At 38.5% G+C, this 20,151-nt stretch overlaps 1 protein-coding gene and 1 pseudogene across 3 annotated transcripts in view; both read left to right on the forward strand.

Annotated features, from left to right (window-relative positions):
* PTGER3 (prostaglandin E receptor 3) overlaps window positions 1–20,151 on the forward strand; it is a 184,164-nt gene that overhangs the window by 83,076 nt on the left and 80,937 nt on the right. The window lies entirely within an intron of this gene.
* Window positions 18,417–20,151, forward strand: part of LOC125913318 (glyceraldehyde-3-phosphate dehydrogenase-like) — a 4,200-nt pseudogene continuing 2,465 nt past the window's right edge.

The raw sequence follows: 20,151 nt of genomic DNA on the forward strand, positions 1-20,151 counted from the left end.
TGAGATATATAGCCTGTGGAATAAAATGAGTATAATTTACACATATGAGGATCTAAAAAATTTTCATCTTGTGAATTCTTTGAGCAAAGTATAGTGCTATTTATTTATTTATTGGAAATAAGTACACCAGAGCCTAAGCAAATGAATAACAATCTTTAGTTGCTTTCTTAATGAAAGTTAAGTAGTTAATGTTTTCTTAATGAAAGTTAAGTTAACTTACTAATGAAAGTAGTTGCCGATTATGATTTTTATCAGTTGATTGATTTAACTTACAACTTAAATGTTAAATCCTTTTAAATGCTTTAAAAATGGACTAGAAATATTTGTGCAGCATTGTCTTGAGTAAATAATTTTTAAAAATGCAGGTGTACAGAGAAAATTTAAGCACTGAAATACTATGGCACAGGAAGGGAAGAAAAAATTACACACTAAGAAAACACAATGCCTTTGGGGCACCTGGGTGGCTTAGTCAGTTGAGCATCTGACTTTTGACTTTGGCTCAAGTTATGATTCCAGGGTCATTGATTGGAGCCTCGCACTGGGCTCCACGTTGAGTTTGGCACCTGCTTAAGATTCTTTCTCTCTCTCTCTCTCTCTCTCTCCCACTTCCCCTCTCCCCCTCTCACATGCTATCTCAAATTAAAAAGAAAAAAAGAAAGGAAAACACAGTCCACTAAAAATACAGGATTAAACCAAACAGAGACTACTAATAGAAATTCAGGAATAAAAGAGAGGATTATAAATTTGTTACAAGATTGGACAAAGTATGATTTAGTAATATGTGCTCCATAAATACTTGCTGACTGCTGGGTTGGTGGTAGTGGGTGATAATGCTTCTGGTAGTTGTGAAGAATAAGAGATATTCAAGCAAAATTAAGTGAACATTATACCAAGAAAATAAACAGAGAATGGGGAAAAGACAGTAATATATTCTTAGTAAGACTTTGGAATAAAGGAAAACAAATGGCTGAGTTAACCTCCTTTCTGTAAGTTTTGTTTTGTTTTGTTTTCATTTTATTTCTTTTAGAGAGTGAGAGGGAGCGTGAGCTAAGCGGAGGGGTAGAGGGAAAATCTATTTTTTTTAATGTTTACTTATTTAAAAAAATTTTTAATCTTTATTTTTGAGAGAGAGAGAGAGAGAGAGAGACAGAGCATGAGCAGGGGAGGAGCAGAGAGAGAGGGAGACACAGAATCCTAAGCAGGCTCCAGGTTCTGAGCTGTCAGCACAGAACCCGACGTGGGGCTCGAACTCACAAACTGTGAGATCATGACCTGAGCCGAAGTTGGACCCTCAACCAACTGAGCCACCCAGGCACCCCAAGTGTTTATTTTTGAGAGAGAGAGAGAGAGGGAGAGAGAGAGAGAGAGAGAGAGAGAGAGAGAGAGAGAGAGAGAATGACTGGGGGATGGTCAGAGAGAGAGGGAAACACAGAATGTGAAGCAGACTCCAAGCTCTGAGCTGTCAGCACAGAGCCCAATGTGGGGCTTGAACCCACAAACCATGAGATCATGACCTGAGCTGAAGTCAGACGTTTAAACAACTGAGCCACCCAGGTGCCCACCTCTTTATAGATCTAACCATCCTTTAAGGTCTGTTAGTTCTACAAGTATTTCTTAATTCTGTCTCTCCATCTTCACACCCATGGTCTAAATCTAGGCTTCCATCATTTCCCGTCTTACTTACCCCAGTAACTGGTGTCCTGTGTCCGGTCTTGGGACCTCCAGTTATCCTCCACATTTTCTGTCACTGTGAAATTTTGTTATTGAAATGAAAATCTGTTCATGTTGTTTTCATTCTTAACATCCTTAATGTTTTCCTATGGCCTTCAGGGTAAGGTTAAGAAAACTTAACTTAGTCCAGAGAACTTTCTACAATCTAGTCTCTGCTGAGCATCTGTTGTCTTCTTCCACATCAGCCTATTTTCCAGCAACGCTAAACTAAAATCCCATGCCTTTATGCTTTGCCCATGCTGTTCCTTCTATGCTAGATATTCCCTTCTCTTCTCAATATGATTAACCATAACTCGGCTTTCATGAGTTTCAGCTCAAGTTTCACTTCTTGTAGGACATCTTAATGATAAAATAATTGTCTGTGCTTTAATTTGTTGGTTTATTTACCCATCTTCTTTGCATAGCCAAGGCAGGGAATATGTTTTTCATCTCCATGTCTGGCGTATGACATAGACTTGACATTCAACAAGTCCTTGCTGGTGAAAGAAAGAACAGAAGGAAGATGTGCAACAATGAGCTATGAGTTTCAGCAAAAGCAATCATTCAAGATTATTCAAGGCCCAAACTGTCCATATGTTACTTAAGGCAGGCAGTTAGCCACACTTTCAGAATAACCATTCAGTGGTTGGCTTTCTAGGCACATAACTAGTTTAAATTTACACATGGCATTGGCAGAGATTCTGTGGAGGTAACAGACAAAGCTGAGAAAGAGTGCCACAACCTTATCTCACTTGACAAAAATTTAAATGCAATCTTAGAAACTCAAGGAGAAATAACAAACTGAAATATTGCTCTCTAACTGGATCCAGCATTTCTTCAAAGGCAGAATAGTGCAAGCTTGTAGAGATAGCTCAGACTTTAAGGTTGGACAGTCCTAGATTTGAATCCTGACTTACACTAGGTAATTATGTGACCTTGGAGACTCTATATTTAATTTCCCTTAGCCTCAGTTTCATTATTTATAAATCAGGGTAAGTAACACCTACTTTGTAGGGTTGCTGCAAAGATTAGAGATGATACATGTGAAGCCATTATTCCTAAGACCACTATAAATCCCCAGAGGTAAAATATGGCCCCAAGAAAGGCATTTTTGAGTAAGTGGCTGGAATCTGGATCTGATAGGAATTACATGTGTGCCAAAGCAACACATGATCGTAATAGGGCCCCAAGAAAGGCATTTACAGGATGCTTCAATTTTGAGTAAGTGGCTGGAATCTGGATCTGATAGGAATTACATGTGTGCCAAAGCAACACATGATCGTAATAGGGCCCCAAGAAATTTTGCTACAAGCTCTTTGCAAATCTCCAACTGTCCTCTAAGAAGTTAACTTGAATTGCCATCAGTAGTTTGACAACTACACATATCAAATGTGACTCAAAGATCTGGAAGCTGGGAATGTAGTGGTAGTAGGAAATTTGCCTAGTCCAAATTCTTCTAGGACTAGGAAAGTCAAGGTTTCAATCCAGGTGCTGACTACTGATCTTCCCTTGATATTACTACCTCCTTTTCTATTTTATAAGCAGTAGTTTGTTTTTGTGGATCTTATTTGGTTTCCCAAATGATGAAAGCCATGGCCTTCTCTCCTTCTTGATAGCAAAGATACTTCATTGTTTATTTTCTTACTTGAAATCCTTCCGTTGCTTAGCTCCCACCTTAAAGACGTTAGTTGAATGCCCAATTGGCTGCACTTATGATTGATGCTCATAGTTCTATCAGAATGTTTTTCACTATTAGTATGTACTCAGTGGGCTGCTACAATATTTTTTAAAGGAAGGTATAAGAAGAAGACAAAGTGTCTTGCTTTCCTTCCATGTCTCACCATTTTTCATCTTTTGGAAGGTCAAAGGAATGCTTAGAGATATCCATTTTAAAAATAGCCATCATTTTGAAGATAACTCCTGGGATCACTGGTAACATGCACATATTCCCGTTTAATACACAGGAGCAGGGATTAAAAAGGAATCACTAATGAGATTATTCGCTGGCACACTAGTGAAGAAGGTGTGTTAGTTTCCTAGGCTTCCATAACAAAGAACCACTGACTGGGTGGCTTACACAACAGACATTTATTTCTTGCAGTTTTGGAGACTGAAAGACCAAGGAGTTGGTAGGGTTGGTTCCTTCTCTGAGCATCAGGGAGAATCTGTTCCATGCTACCCTCCCAGTTTCTGGTGGTTTGCTAACTATGTTTGGCATTCCCTGGCTTGTAGACATATCACCCCACATAGTGTGTGTCTTATATCCAATTTTCTCCTTTTTATAAGAACACCAGTCATAGTGGACCAGTCTATTCCAGTATGACCTCATGTTAACTAACTGCATCTACAATGACCCTATTTTCAAATAAGATCACATTTTGATATACTGGGGGTTAGAACTGCAACATAGGAATTTGATTGGGGTAAAGGAGACAATTCAACCCATAACAGATGTGTTGGTTGATTTAGAGAGGAGGCTACATGTAAACTCCAAAATAATAAGACCTAAAATGATGCAGCTTCTGTATGTAATGGGTTTAGGGACTGAATAAAAATCTCAATGCTGCATGCCAGCCCTGGCTCCAGTTAGGAAAGACAATTCAAAAGTGATCATATTTCTGACATTAAAATACCTGGAAGTTTTTCCAGTAAATAAATAAACAACATAAAGCTCATAAACAAGTGTTGGGAAAGATATTTGTGTTGTTTGTAGCAGATTATAAATGACCCAATTAGACTAAAGTCAAATTGCTCTATGTTGGAAAGAGTAGGAGTTGTAGGAATTCCTGTACATAAGTTATCAACTTAAGTTGATTTCACTGTTTTGAACAGTCAGGTTTCTTCCCTGGTAGTTTCCAAATAAAAACAATATATTTACTTAGAGGTTGAAGGTTTAAGGAATGCTAGATGCTACCCATTTAAAAGAAGATAATGAAGGATTTACAAAGTCATTTGAAGGAGGCATTCAAACAGCAATATGATGCTAGTAGTGAGCACTGAGGATAATGGTAGTCTAGCCATTGCCTTCTTGAGTTAGATTTGGTTATTTGGAGATTTTTAATTACAATTTTGTGTTGTACATGGATAAGCCTTCAAAAGAACATAACAGGCATTTGCATCTCTGTTTTGTCTGCTAATTAAAGTCTCATCTTGGGGGTGCCTGAATGGCTCAGTTGGTTAAGCATCCCAGCTCTTGGTTTGGTTCAGGTCATGATCTCATGGTTTGTGAGATCAAGCCCCAAGACAGGCTCTGCACTGATAGCATGGAGCCTGCTTGGGATTCTTTCTCTGCCTCTTCTCTCTCTCTCTCTCTCTCTCTCTCTCTCTCTCTATCTCTCTCTAAGTAAATAAACATAAAAAAAACCTCTTTAAAGTCTCATCTTGGGTTGAGGGTCAAATGCCTCTCTAGTCTTTTTAATGTCAATGTCCAACTGTTGACACCAGTTCATGTTGGAACTTTGGAGGCCTCTAAATGCTATTCATGATCACACAGAACATTGCCCAGCCTTTGCTTTTGATGCACATATTGTGACTCTGATCCTGAGCTACAGGTTGTGCCAATAAAATCCCATTGGCTGTACTTTTTAAAAAGAAAAATAGAGGTTCATGAGACATGTAATTATGTTCCTAGGAAGTGATGCAATTGTTTTTGGCAAAATAATGGAACTTTCAGCATAGTTCTAAAGTTCTCTTTGTATCAACATGCCTTGCTGTGTTTTCAGTTGGGCGGGAGATTTGGCCAACAATCTGGTTCACAGCTGACTAAATCATTTTCTTGAAATGGCTCCCCATCAAAACCTAATTATAAATGCCTACAATTACCCAGGGTATCTGTCCAAATACTAATGGTTGTAGGAAATAGAGGAACTGCATTGATATGTTCCATTTAACAACACCTACCATGTACTTAATCTCACATTGCACATTTAAGACTATGAAACTATAAAAGAAACTAGTCCTTCTTTAGGGTGGAGACAGCTGCCCAAACCTATAGATGTTCTCCTCCAAGATGAGGAAGAAATCGCTACCGGAAGTAGCACAAAGAGCAAGGGTTTAGTTAAGACCGATCTTAGACTGGGCATTGGAAAATTCCTCTGTCTCTTAGATTTACATTAGAAACCTGGTCAGTTGTCTGAAACATAAATGTATAATTTTGTACAGGGATGAGATCAGTGGCCCTAAAATATATTTCTGTAACAATTCCAGTGGTGAATAAATGACAAAATCAAACGGAGCTAAAAGTCTTTCAAGCAGGATGTTCTGCTTCATGAACAAATGACCAATTTCTCATGATACTATCAGAAGCGTTACAAAAAGTTTTTATATCTCTTACTTATGTCACTACTGGGGAAAGAGGACAAGGGCAGGATAACTCCAAGTGCTTCCAATCTCTGCTGACAGAACAATAACAGACCATTCAGAGAAGGAAAATATCTCCACTTCATTTTAGAACTGTTGTCCTTAAAGATTTTTCTTTCTCTTCCTCCCTCCCTTCTTCCCTCCTTAAGGTGATCATACGATTTTTATCTTTTCATTTTGTCAGTGTCGGTGTATTTCATTGATTGGCTTGCAGATATTAAACCCTCTTGCATCCCTAGAATAAATCTCACTTTTTCATGGTGCATGATTCTTTTAATGTACTGTTGAATTTGGTCTGCTAATATTTTGTTGAGGATTTTTGCATCTATGTTAATCAGGGATATTGGCCTGCAATTTTCCTTTCTTCCTTCCATCTTTCCTTTCCTCTTTCTTTCTTCCTCTTTCTTTCTTTCTTTCTTTCTCTCCTTCTTTCAAATATCTATTAAATCAATAAAATCCACTTGATTGTGTGTTACTTGGGAATAAAAATTACAGAACTATATGATGCAAAAGGAAAGGAGAAGTAACATTTAAAATTTTTTCAATATATAAGTGATTTATACTATCTCATATGATACTCACTGCTGTTCTATGAGATTGTTACTGTAAACTTCTATTTTAGAGATGAGAAGCTTGAGGCCCATCTCTAGAGTGGGGCTTAATTAACTCACTTTCCCAAGGTCTATAACTTTAGATGGTGGAATTAGTATTCAAACCCAGGTTTGTTTGGCTACAAATCTTGTCTTTTCACTGTAACCTTTAAGATGTTTCCAATGTTTAAAACAGTTTGCAAATAGATAAGATGTTAGAAATTATATTAGCTACCAGAAAACAATGATAGTTTCTTAGAAAAATGATGGGACTTAAAAATGTAGCATCCTTCCCCATTTCCTTCTGTCTTTCTTCATGTAGGAGAAGATGAAGATGACCTGAAGCAGTGGGATTTTTTTTTTTTAGCTAGAACACATGGCTGTACAGGATACCTCAACTTAATTTCATATTCAAGAGTACATTTGTAGTTTTTTTTTTTAAACTCTCATTCTTTTCCCCCCTCTCTCTTTTAGTTATCTTATAAATGTAGAAAACATAATTTCATGTTACCATCTACTACTAAAAAGAGATATCTGCATTCTGTGATAGCATATGCTATTAAGATCAAGAGACAACATTGCATTTACTCCTCCAGAGGCAGAAAGCTGTGTTGGTGAAGTGAAAGAGGGGATTAGCCTGGAAATCAGAGTTGCTGGTTTGGGATACATCTTCCTCTACTCTCCATCTATGTGAACTTGGGAAATGACTGTAAAAGTTTAAGCTTCAGTTCATCATCTGTAACAAAGTTCTTAACACCCTTTTGCAGAATTGCTGTGAGGCTTAGTATGAAGACAGTACAGAAGGCCCCTGTCCATTTCAAGAGTCATACAAACACAGTGCTAGCACTGCTGGTCCTGAGCCCACAGAAGACCCTGCCAAACTGTCGTACTTTTCCCAGCACACTCTGGACAGCTTCATGAAAGTCTTGTCTAAAGACTAACCAGGAAACCCACCCAGCTTAGTGGACCTAACAAGCTAGAGGCATCCTCTCTGTCGTCCTGGGTTCAGGTGAAAAGTTTCCCATTGCTGTTTTTCACCTAAGGCCAAAAATACTATGTTGGAGCTTTAGTCTTGTAACAAAAGTTAAGTCTTGGGGAAACGTGGTTACTTTAATGAACGATTTGACGAGTGGTGTGCATTGTTCCCTGGGAGCAGTTTGTGACAGAGGAGTTGGAGGAGGGCAGAGAGCATCAGGTACACAGAAAGGGACAAAAAGGTGCACTTGTGACTAGGGAGAAGCTTCCAGGGATAGGAGGGGAGTGAGGGGATAAATGGCCATTTTTCTGCCATTTTTGCAGTCTCTTCAGATTCAGTCGGAAGTACATGGGTATATATCCCTCTAGATTTTTAGTCTATTAACCACTACTCTTCTCAAGGATGCCTATTCTCATTTTAACCATCATCTATGGTTTGGCATCCTGCTAGGCACTTGACAAACCATCATACCGCACTTACATGATTGTCGCTTTTTACAGCTGAGAAAAAAGAGGGGTCATTGAGCAGGCAAAGTGCAAAGAATGATTAAAAACAGATTATCTGAATGCAGACTTCCTGACCTTCTGCCAACTATACTGCCTGTCAAACTTCCCTAATTTGGAGATTTGTATTTCCTTCACCTAAAGAATATGAAGAAAACGAGGGCATACATTAGCAGCAGCAACAACAATAAAACCCAAAATCTTAGTTTCTTGAAACAATAAAAGTTTGTTTGCCCTCACCTAGCCTGCCTGTGGGGGGTTGGGTGTGGAGACCGGGCCTCAGGTCATCTCCATCAGAGACTCGGGCTAACTGAGGCTCCCAACATGGCTGGGCCCGGGGTAGCAAAAGGCAGAGCCTTAGAGAGGCACCCACTCGCTTCTAGAGCAAGTAGCATGCTGAGCCAATTGAAGAGGAAAATAATCTCACCACATTCTGAGAAAAAGGAGAAATGGAAGTACTAGCAATCAGCACTAATATATCCCCCAGAATCTCAACAGTAAGGACAGAATAAAAATGAAGAAATTAAGTGCAGAAGTACTGAGTTTAGAGAGCAAAGTCTTTTTCGGCTCAATTTTTTCGACCAAGTGCTTATTTTAAACCTTTTTCTTGTGTTGACTTACTTGGCATGGTCGGAGATTTTCAGCAACCAGGGCCATTTTAAATATGGGAGGATACAGGCGTATTTTTAGCAAAGATGAAAAAATGGGTTGGTCACTGAAATTACCCAGTTTAGACTTAACAGCATATGGTTCACAATTGCTACAAATTGCTGCTTTAGTCAATGGAAAAATTTTCATATACATGGTGTTAACACTGCACATCGCTGGAAGAAATGCAAAGTGTTTTGGTATTTTGTGCAGAACAACTATATCTGGAGAGCTTGTAGAACTTGGTGCCTTTTTTAGATGAAATGAAGTTATGGATTTGTGAACTAAAAATCTGTATGCTGTCCAGGTTATTAAAGCATATTTGAATTCAGAATCATTAGACTGGCAAAAGCTTCTACTTTTAGGATTCTGTAAACCTGCATTGACCTTGAATTAATAAAGCTAGGAAGTACGATGCATGGAAAGGACTTTAAGGAAGGCAGGGTTCATAACCCCCATCCTGAAGTTATTTCCTGTAAGACCCTTGGTTAATCTCCTAACTTTTTAGATTATTTCTCATCTGTTAAAGTAGGGGATATTAAGAAGCCCATGTGGTTGGGGCGCCTGGGTGGCTCAGTCGGTTAAGCGGCCGACTTCGGCTCAGGTCATGATCTCGCGGTCTGCGAGTTCAAGCCCCGCGTCAGGCTCTGTGCTGACAGCTCGGAGCCTGGGGCCTATTGCGGATTCTGTGTCTCCCTCTCTCTGATCCTCCCCCATTCATGCTCTGTCTCTCTCTGTCTCAAAAATAAATAAACATTAAAAAAATTTTTTTTTAATAAAAAAAATTAAAAAATAAAAAAAAAGAAGCCCATGTGACAAGTACTACTGTAAAATATATCTTACCTCCAAAATATGTCTCGATACTGTTCACTATGCTTCATCTTGAGTACTGCTATTCTAATCCACACAAAACTTGTCTCTCAGCAAGGTCACTACTGATGGCCTTCTAATGATTTTTCTTCTTCTTTCCCCAGCTTATTCATTTCTCAGTAGACATAGGGATCTTTCTCACCCCAGGACTTTTGTACATGCTATTCCACTTTTTTTTCTCAATTTCCTGCATATATAGTTCTGTTTCTTCCTTTGGTTACTGGCTTAAATACTTTTTCAAAGCTCTCTTTCTTATGCTTCCTATCTGTGGTAGTTTTCTCTTATTATTTTCTACCTTATCTAATTTGTTTCCTTTACAGTGCCTATCCTAATTTGTAACTTGTTTTTGCTTCTTTGTTTACTTCTTTCTTTGTTTTCTGAATTAGAATATGAGTTTCACAAGAGCAGAGACTGGCTTGATCTTATCCATCCTTGTCTTTACCAAGCACAGAACCTGGCACATTGCAGATGCCAAAGAAATACTTTTGTGATGAGCCAAGGGGCTGTTGTGAAGAGTGAGATAATTCACTGCATCTTTAAGCACATAGGCGGTGCTCAGTAAATATCAGTATTCTGCTACTTTTCTTTACCAGAGCTGCCCAATCATCTTCAACTCTTCTCTACATCTCCCTGCTCAAGGTACACTGGTGTGATTCTCCATCACATAGAAATATTCAAGGAATCTAAACTAAAGGGCAAATTGTAGTGAAATAGAGTGAACGGAAGGGGCTACTCTTGGCTTTGATACATTTGTCTTTTCTATGTCTGTGTTTTTGTGAATTATGCATTGGCACCATTATTATGCATGTCCTTTCCTATGCCAAATTTGGAGATTTATAATCAGCTAATAAACATTTATTTCTTACTATGTCTTCCTATAGGCTATGGAGTATCTCTAAATTTGTCTTGAGCAAATGTAGTTTTGCAAAATTTTTTGACCATTTTATTGTGATTTTCTCTTATTATTTAAAAAATGAGACTGGGTGGCTCAGTAGGTTAAGCATCTGACTTTGGTTCAGGTCATGATCTTACCACTTGTGTGTTTGAGCCCCGTGTCAGGCTCTGTGCTGACATTTCAGAGGCTGGAGCCTGCTTTAGATTCTGTATCTTCCTCTCTCTGCCCCTCCCTTACTCACACTGTCTATCTCTCTGTCTTTCAAAAAAAATAACCACTAAAAGAATAAAAAATGAGTGGAAAATGAAAATATAAATATGCATAAACTAGTGGGAAAAAAGGGTGAAAATAAGACAAAGGTGAAAACAATTAAGCGTGTAATGGATGGTTAACATTTAGTTGTTTGGGGCACACTGACATTAAATTAATTGTATCTTTATGAAAGAAAAGAATAAATTTAAAGAACAGCATGAAGTGCTAGAATTTATTATCCAGTATTATGTGTGAAATGTTAGGCATAATTATCAAATTTATATCAGTTCCTCTCTGTGGAACAGAATTCCACTCTAAAATACATCTCTTGCATGTTTGACTTTCTTATGTGTTTTCAGTCTGATTTTGTCTGAAGTAGTGGCTCACTAATGGAGCATGCCCATTTCCCGCCTGGAAGAGGGACACTCCCTGAGTTTACTTACCAGGAACTTCTGAGTCAGTGAGGTGAAGAAACTAGTCCCACAAACCTGCTTCAGTCCTTCCTCATCAGTTGCCTGAATAATTTTAGAGTCTAGGTCTGCAGACAAAGAAACCAGTATTTATTTAAAAGTAACTCTTCATAGGGGTGCCTGGGTGGCTCGGATGGTTAAGCGTCCAACTTTGGCTCAGGTCATGATCTCACGGTTCATGAGTTCGAGCCCCACATCAGGCTCTGTGCTGACACTTCAGAGCCTGGAGCCTGCTTCAGATTCTGTGTCTCCCTCTCTCTTGCCCCTCTTCCACTCATGTTCTGTCTCTCTCAAAAATAAAAATAAACATTAAAGAAAAAATAACTCTTCATAGTTTTGGACTAATATTCATTTATAAATGGTGGCCATTTTGTGATGGCAAATATTTACATTTCTAGAAGCCCAAGAAGAAAGACCTTCGAGGAGTCTTTTGCTTTGTTTCTTCTTGGTTAATTAATTAATCTCTCCACAGGCTGTAGGGTGTTGATTTCAGTCTGTTTCTTTTTAAGAACAATGAACATCGACCTGGGGAGACCACACCTTATGTTTCTAAGGCAAGGCTACTTCAGTGAATCAGGTCCAGAAGAATTTTTCTGACTCTCCTACAACCCTGCTCTGCTCCTTAACTCTTGCCAAACTATTCAGGAATATGCCTCTGCACTTCGACACACTCAGTCTTCAGATTTGGTTGTCCTGATGTCACTGAATTTGGCCATGTTCTTAATATTGCTCTTGATTTGCAGAATGGATTTTGGAGTTCTTCCCATATCTCCTAGCACTTAATCCCCAAAAAGCCTATCCCTATTTTTCCTTTATTACCCACTGAGCTAAAGGCAATTACCATCCTCACTGCACAAGCCTTATCTCAAATTCTCAGTAGCCATATGTGTATAGTGGTTACCTGATCGTACAGAATACTCTATTGAACAACACTGCTCTGGAGTATCCATATCTTTACTAGCCTTCCCACCAGTATCTCTCAACAGATGACAAACTGATCAAAATATGAGCAGCCCAGGTTGGAATGCATCAATGACCACACAACTCAAGTCTTAGCACAAATGTCCTTGACGTTTTTCTCTTTTCGGTTAATGGTGCGTATCGTTGTTTTCCAAACTCTTTCACAAGGCTTACAAAATCCATCATGCTTTACCATTTGCTTAACTTAATCATTCCTTTCCCTTGAACTATACTCTTCTGAACTACTTTGTTTCTTGACTCCAATTTTAAACTTGCCATTTCTTGTCTGGAATATTCTTCCCTTCTCAACACTGTCTCAAGTATTCTCTGGTTTTGTGAGACACTTTAAAAGGAGATGCTCAATCACTTTGGACAACTTAGAGATGTGTGGCTGATTTAATGTTGCTCGACTATTAATAACATTCAACATCAGAAAGCAAATTAGAGCATAGGGAGAATATGGAACTATATTTTGTACCTGGAAAATGATGAAATGCCAAACTTCTTAAGTGAAGAGTCTCAACCCTAGGGACTTAAACTGTTCCAAGTGTTTTGTAAGAAACAAACCTTTTGTATCTCTATTTGTAGGCGTGTGTGTGTGTGTGTGTGTGTGTATGTGTAATTCACTCCCCATCGCTAAAAACTTTTCTCTTGACCTCTTTACCCCACACATGAAGAGACAACAGAGGAGCTCTGTGGATAAGGTGCAAACTATATTTGAATCTATTCCAATAGTTAACTCTAAGAAAATATTTTAATGCTAGCAGAGCCTTTGAGAAACATTCTCTAAACATCCTTGCTTATCGTTTGTGATCTCTATCTACAGGAAACATTTGGGAAGGAGAACCATCCACAGCAAGAGTAGACTTGTCAGGAGCAACACATCAGACCCCTACCTGGTTAGGAGCATTTAACGATGAGGTCAAATTATAGCAAAGAATGCCAGAGAGTTGGAGTACTCCCACTGAAGATACCCTCTAGTACTAAAATACATTATTACTAACATTTGAATGGATATCAAAAGTGAGCTTGCACCGCACCTACACTGTCTTTTCATTGTCTTTCCTCAGTCTCCCTGTCTCCATGTTTAGGGTGCTGAAATTGAGGACAAAGGTCTCTACAGGAAATATCTTCACTTTGTAACAGTAAATACAAGGGTCTTTTTCTGACATTTTTACCCAAGACTGGAGAATTTGCTCTGATGCACATCCCTCAGAATGATAAGAAAATGGAAACAAAATTTAGATTTTATTATATACCTATAGTTGCAATATCATCCTGAAAATGCAGAAACTATAACAAAGATTTCACAAATCCCATTCAATAGATCCCAGTTTGACCATGATCAGAATATTCATCTTAATTTTCAGACACATGAACCATGAACTCATAATCTTAATTAAGCCAGGAATGTAGACGGACTTGAGAAATTATTCCCAATTCAGATGAAATGTCACTGATCATTTTTTCTTTCTCAGTTCTTGCAAGGTCTGCTCCATCTGTTTCTGTATAATTAAAAAAATCCTGTACAGGAATGAAGTACATAAAAAAATATCAGACATACTTGCTAAACTACTTGTATATGGAATTATACAAGTTCCCAGTCTCAGTGATTAGATTATCTCTCTCCATTTTCTTTGAATATCAGAAAATGAATGTAAATTAGTGTGCAGCTATTTTCAAATTAATGGCAACATGTAAAGCTCAAAGATTCATGTTCAATTATGCAGGGAGTGCTGATTTTGTATAACAGCCATTACTGGATCCCCCAGGCAGTGAAGCGTGGTCCAGAGTCTGTCTCAGGCATTACAGGAAAACCCTACTATTCCATTACACTCACTATGTCTATAGCCCCGATGAAATCCATGATTGTGTTCTCTGGCACTTAACTTATGTTTTGATTACTATGAACATTTTATAAAAATATTTTGTTTCTTAGGATTTCTAAGCACAAACAATCACCCATCCTATCAAAACAAAACAAGCCATAGCATGTGTAAATATAAATTTTTAGAACATGTATACACAGATAAATAAACAAGAGTGTATGGAGTGTAACTGCTTCTAAATGATATCATGCTGCTTATTTTGGTTGCAAATTCTCAACAATGATGTAAGCAATGCATGACACATCAGCTGTCATGAGTCCCAGCAATGCAACCTGAAGTTCAACAATCCCAGTCTACAGCAGTGTGAGACACTGAGTTTGGGTATTGCCTAATGCAGAAGTTAACTTGAGTTCTTTTTCTAAACATATGAATCTCTTTTTTACTTTCAGAAGGTGAGAAAAAATAGATTTCTTGAGCATCTACTTTAGCTTAAACACAGTGTTAGATATATCTACATATGATATCATGGTTAATTCTAACAAAAGCCCTGAGAATAAAAATGGCTATCCCCATTTTCACCAATGAGGAAACTAAGTCATACAGCAGATAATTGACTTTGCCAAGAACATACTACCGAGGCAATGAAGCAAACCCAGGTCTGAGGCCCTGGAATTTATTCTTTTTCTAATTTATCTTGCTACTTCTGGTCACTGAAATCCTTCTTAGGTAGTTATATTTGCAATGATATAAACCTCTCAAGGACACACAGGGGCAAATCAATGAATTAAAGTAAAATGTAGGAGGGGCTGAAACCTAAGACCTGTGACCACTCATACCTGATTCCTGAAGCAAAAATAGTCAGGACCCTAGCCAAGTGCGCTGGGACTCAGGTCTGGGCCTCAGTCCTATTGGAGTAGGAATGTCAAAAGGGAAAACTAAACTAGAAGTCTAAGTGTGTGAACTACGTCAGTAGGGTGGACTGCCGGCTAAGTCTCTGTGAGCACCCCAACCCCATACAACAGGAAATGTGACTTTCAAAGGGCCACTGATACGTTTTCTTCATGCACTTCCATAAGTCGAGGACTTTATTTATTTATTTATTTATTTATTTATTTAATGTTTTATTTATTTTTGAGAGAGAGAGTGCAAGTGGGGGAGGGACAGACAGAAGGGTGAACAGAAGATCTGAAGCAGGCTATGCACTGAGAGCAGCAAACCCTATGTGGCCTTGAACTCACCAAATGCAAGATCGTGACCCAAAGTCAGACGCTCAACCAACTGAGCCACCCAGGCACCCCAATAAGTCAAGGACTTTAAAAGATAAAGACAGTTTTTCTTTGAAGAAGGAATTCCTGCTTTGTGATTTGTTTCTTTTTAATTTAACATGAAAAAAATAACAGCAATACTTAGCTGGATCTGTTCAGTATATGGGAGTGTAAACTCTTTGTAAAAAACAACATTTTTATGCCAAAACAAGTCAGATTAGATTGTATAAGATCTGTTGTCCCATGACTCCAAGTCCTTGGAAAGCATCCCATTTTAGTCTATTAGAGTCACTCTCTCTGGTTTTCATATGCACAGACACACACTGGTGGGTAGGGACGCAGTCTGAATTTGAGAGCAGGTGTTCTGTCCTAAAGGCCACATCCCACGCTAGGAGCAAAACCTCTCATGTGTTGCTTTTCACAAAACTGCAAAGCTGTAAGGAAAACATGAAGTGAAGGATCTGCAGCAGGGCATTAGGGTGTATTTTCTTTTTTTAATATTTATTTTTGATAGAGAGAGAGAAACAGAGCGTAAGCAGGGGAAGGGCAGAGAAAGAGGGAGACACAGAACTTGAAGCAGGCTCCAGGCTCCGGCTGTCAACACAGTCAGAAGAATGGCTCGAACTCACAAAACATGAGATCATGATCTGAGCTGAAGTCCCACACTTAACCACTTAAACGACTGAGCCACCCAGGCTCCCGAGGGTGCATTTTCTAAGATCAGCTTTTGTGTCTCATTGTTATCAGCTTCTCCAAGTTAGAAGGGGCCACGTTTGATTTGTTTTTCTGCTTAGAAAATATAAAAATTATATAGTAGAGAGATGTAATAGATAGTAGGGAAATTAAGCAAAGACTTTGAAGTCAGTCACCCCTGGTTTGAATATAATCTCAACCACTCTCTAAATTTGTGTTTTTTAAGCTCTCTGAGTTTTGGGGTTTTCACCTGCAAAAGTACCTCAAAGAGTTAATGTAAAGGATAAATGAAAAAAAAAAAAAAAAAGAGGTTAGAGAGGGAGAGAGCCAAAGCATAAGAGACTCTTAAAAACTGAGAACAAACTAAGGGTAGATGGGGGCGGGAGGGAGCGGAGGGTGGTGATGGGTATTGAGGAACTGGGTGTTGTATGGAAACCAATTTGACAATAAATTTGATATTAAAAAAAAAAGGATAAATGAGATAAAGCACCAGGTAGACAGTTAATACTAAAAAATAATTACCTGTTAATATTCCAGGGTTATCTTTATAGTTGTAAACATTTTAATATTAATCGATATGCCATGCACAGTGTTAGTTCCCTTATATACATTATCTGTAATTTGTATAACAGCCATGGCCCCAAACCGTGACTAGATAGATGTTTCTCATTACACTCTGTTAAGTGGATTTGAGAGAGAAGAGTGTAGAGATTTGGAGATGCATCACGAGGCTATTAGACTGGTTCAGATCAGGAGTTCTCACAAAGCTGGTGGTAGTGAGATGGAAAGGGGTAACTACTTAGGATTCAGCATTTGGAGAACAAACACAAATCGTTTGTTGTGATGGCAAGGAATAACAAGGACTTAAATAGTAACCCTTCTTAATTAATCTAACTAAAATCCACTGATGATAGAGCACTGATTTGGCAGAATATTCAAATGAAGAGGTAAGACTGTAAAAAGACACCCCCAAAATGACATGCTAGGTACCATTTGTCTTCATAATTCAGTACCAGCGGTTATTTTTTCTAGCATCTACTATATTTCAAATACAGAGCTAGGCATTTGGTGCTACATAATAAAACTTCACCAACTCAAAGAAGTGCAAGGAAGTTATATTCATACTGGATGCTTTGGTTGTAAATAACAACAACAAAAAAACCCTCAAACTGACTTTAAAAAAGAACAATTTATTGGTGAAACAACTTAAGAGTCTAGGATCTTGATGCCTAGATGACATTTGGAGAATCTGGGTTTTTCTGGTTTTGTTCTTTGCCTTCTCCTGCACTGGTTTTATTCTCAGGAATGTTCTCTTTTCATGCAGGCAAGATGAACAGGAAAAGCTACAGGCTATCATCCTTACTAGTTAGGCAACCTTAGTAGAAAAAAATTCTTCAGCTCCTCACAACTTCTTAGTTCTAGCAAATGGAGATATTAGCCCAGTTTGGATCGTGTTTCCCTTCTTGAACTAATTATTATGGCCTGGGGTTGGCCCTAATGAACCTTATGTGCTAGAATAAAGGGAAGTCACTCTAAATAGGATGGTTTAAGTGTTACTACCCAAATCCAGGAAGAATGAATTGGGTGATCAAAAATTACAAATGTTAACTATGCTATCTAGTTGATTGAAGCAAGAGACCCTTTTGTTGCAAATAACAGAAGTCAATCTCAAGGTGGCTTAAATCAAAATGGAATTTGTTTTAAAATCTCATGGAATCCAAGAGCAAAGAGTGTAATAGGACTTCCCAAGGAACTGAAATGAAGAAATAAAATTAATTGGCATTACAGCTGCTTCTCCCATTTCTCTGTCTCTCAACCCTTCTCTCTCTCCTTCTCTCTGTCTTTCTGTCATTCTCTCTTTGTGGCCATGTGTTAGTCTTTTTTTTTTTTTTCTACACAACTTCTGTATTTGGGATATATCTCATTCTTCAGTCAAATGTCTGTTTCTCAATGCACACGACTATCTCACAGTTCTGGAGTTTTACATCTCTTTGGTTTCAACCACTCAAAAGAGACCAAGATTACCTTCTCTCATTCTCAATTCAACATGTACGAATCAAACTGTATTACTCAGACTTGGAACTGGTGACCACTCTGGTCCAACCAAGTGAAGCACACAGCCTGGATTAAGCCCACCTCTGCATAAAGGGGTAGTTCTTGGAAAAAAGAGGCTATTGTAATGTGGATAAAATACTAAAAGCAGTTCACTACAGCAACTCCACCAACTTTCCTGAAAGATCTTGTTCTTGTTCTAAAACCCATCTTCATCTTCCGGACCTTAGTAAATATGCAAAATGATACCAACCTAACAATATTAAAAAATGGCAAGGCAGAGTCTTCAATAATGAAATCCTGTATCAAAATCAATGCCTCCATGTTTGGCAGCCTGGCCAGGTATGTCAGGAGGATACACAGCAAGCGAAAACCCCAACGACTACTTATTTTACTTACTTACTGGTAAGCTGCAAGTTGTGGAGAAAAAAAGTAATCCATTCTAAAGAATGATTATCCACTTCCCACAGTAGTTTTCCAACATATCATCAGGGGGCAATGAAGCAGATAAATAAGGCAGAGTTCCTTCCTTCAAAGATTCACAGAGACTTAGGGAGACAGACAAGTACACCAATGATTTAAAAATAGCTACGATAATTGGGGTGCCTGGGTGGCTCAGTCGGTTGAGCGTCCAGCTTCAGCTCAGGTTATGGTCTCACGGTTTGTGAGTTCGAGCCCTGCATTGGGCTCTGTCCTGACAGCTATGAGCCTGGAGCCTGTTTCAGATTCTGTGTCTCCCTCTCTCTCTCTGCTCCTCCCCCACTCATGCTTTGTCTCTCTCTCTCTCTCTCTCAAAAATAAATAAACATTAAAAAAAATTTTTTTTTAAAAAGCTACGATAAGTGCTAAAAGGGTGGGCTTCTCAGAATGCTCCTGAATTTCAGAGGGACAAACATCCTGCTACAAGGAGTGTATACTAGTTTATTAGGGCCCGCCCTAACAAGATACCACAGAATGGATGGTTTAAACAACAGAAATTTAGTTTTTCACGGTTCTGGAAGCCAGACTTCCAGGATCAAGGTGTTGGCAACTTTGCTTTTTCCTGTGTCCTCTCTCCTTGGCTTGCAGACAGCTACCTTCTTGTTGTGTCCTCACATGGTCTTTTCTCAGTATGAATGTCTCTCTGTGTGTCCAAATCTCCTCTTAAGTACACCAGTCAGATTGGGCTCACCCTAAAGACCTCATTTAACCTTAATGACTTCTGTAAAGTTCCTGTCTCCAAATACAGTCACATTCTGAGGTATTGGGGGTTAGGGCTGCAACTTTTGAATTTAGGGGAGGGCAAATACAGTTCAGTCCACAACAGAGAGAAAGAAAAACTTTCTTTCTCTTTCTCTGCAGAGGAGCATTGTCTGCTTCAGTCTTAAAGGATAAGGCAGGAAAGGTATAACCCTGCGGGAGCAAAGGTATAAAAGCAAGAGTGAGTATGACTTATCTATGGAATTTTAAGTAATTTGGTATAGGTAAAACTTAGGGTACATATGAGAAGTTGGAAATCGGTATAAAAGATAAAGTTGTACACACAATTAGGGATGGAATTATATTTATAATATAATTTATAATAAATATATATTATATTTTTTATTTATATTGGGGTGTATTACATGGAGGTGGGTTAAACTATAGTAACAAATATGCCTCAAAATGTAATAGCTCAAACACAACAAAAGTTTATTTCTAACTCTAATAACAGTCCAGTGTGGATGTTACAGATCCACTAGGAGTTCTTTTTTACACAGTGCTTCGGGGACCTGATTCCTTTTGTGTTAAGGTTCTCAACTGTGTGTCAAGACTGGGGTTCTACCCCAGAACTAGACCCACAAACGTATGGCCAACTCATCTTTGACAAAGCAGGAAAGAACATCCAATGGAAAAAAGACAGTCTCTTTAACAAATGGTGCTGGGAGAACTGGACAGCAACATGCAGAAGGTTGAAACTAGACCACTTTCTCACACCATTCACAAAAATAAACTCAAAATGGATAAAGGACCTGAATGTGAGACAGGAAACCATCAAAACCTTAGAGGAGAAAGCAGGAAAAGACCTCTCTGACCTCAGCCGTAGCAATCTCTTACTCG

The sequence above is a fragment of the Panthera uncia genome, assembly GCF_023721935.1.
Source record: "Panthera uncia isolate 11264 chromosome C1 unlocalized genomic scaffold, Puncia_PCG_1.0 HiC_scaffold_4, whole genome shotgun sequence".
NCBI classification, from domain to species: Eukaryota; Metazoa; Chordata; class Mammalia; order Carnivora; family Felidae; genus Panthera; species Panthera uncia.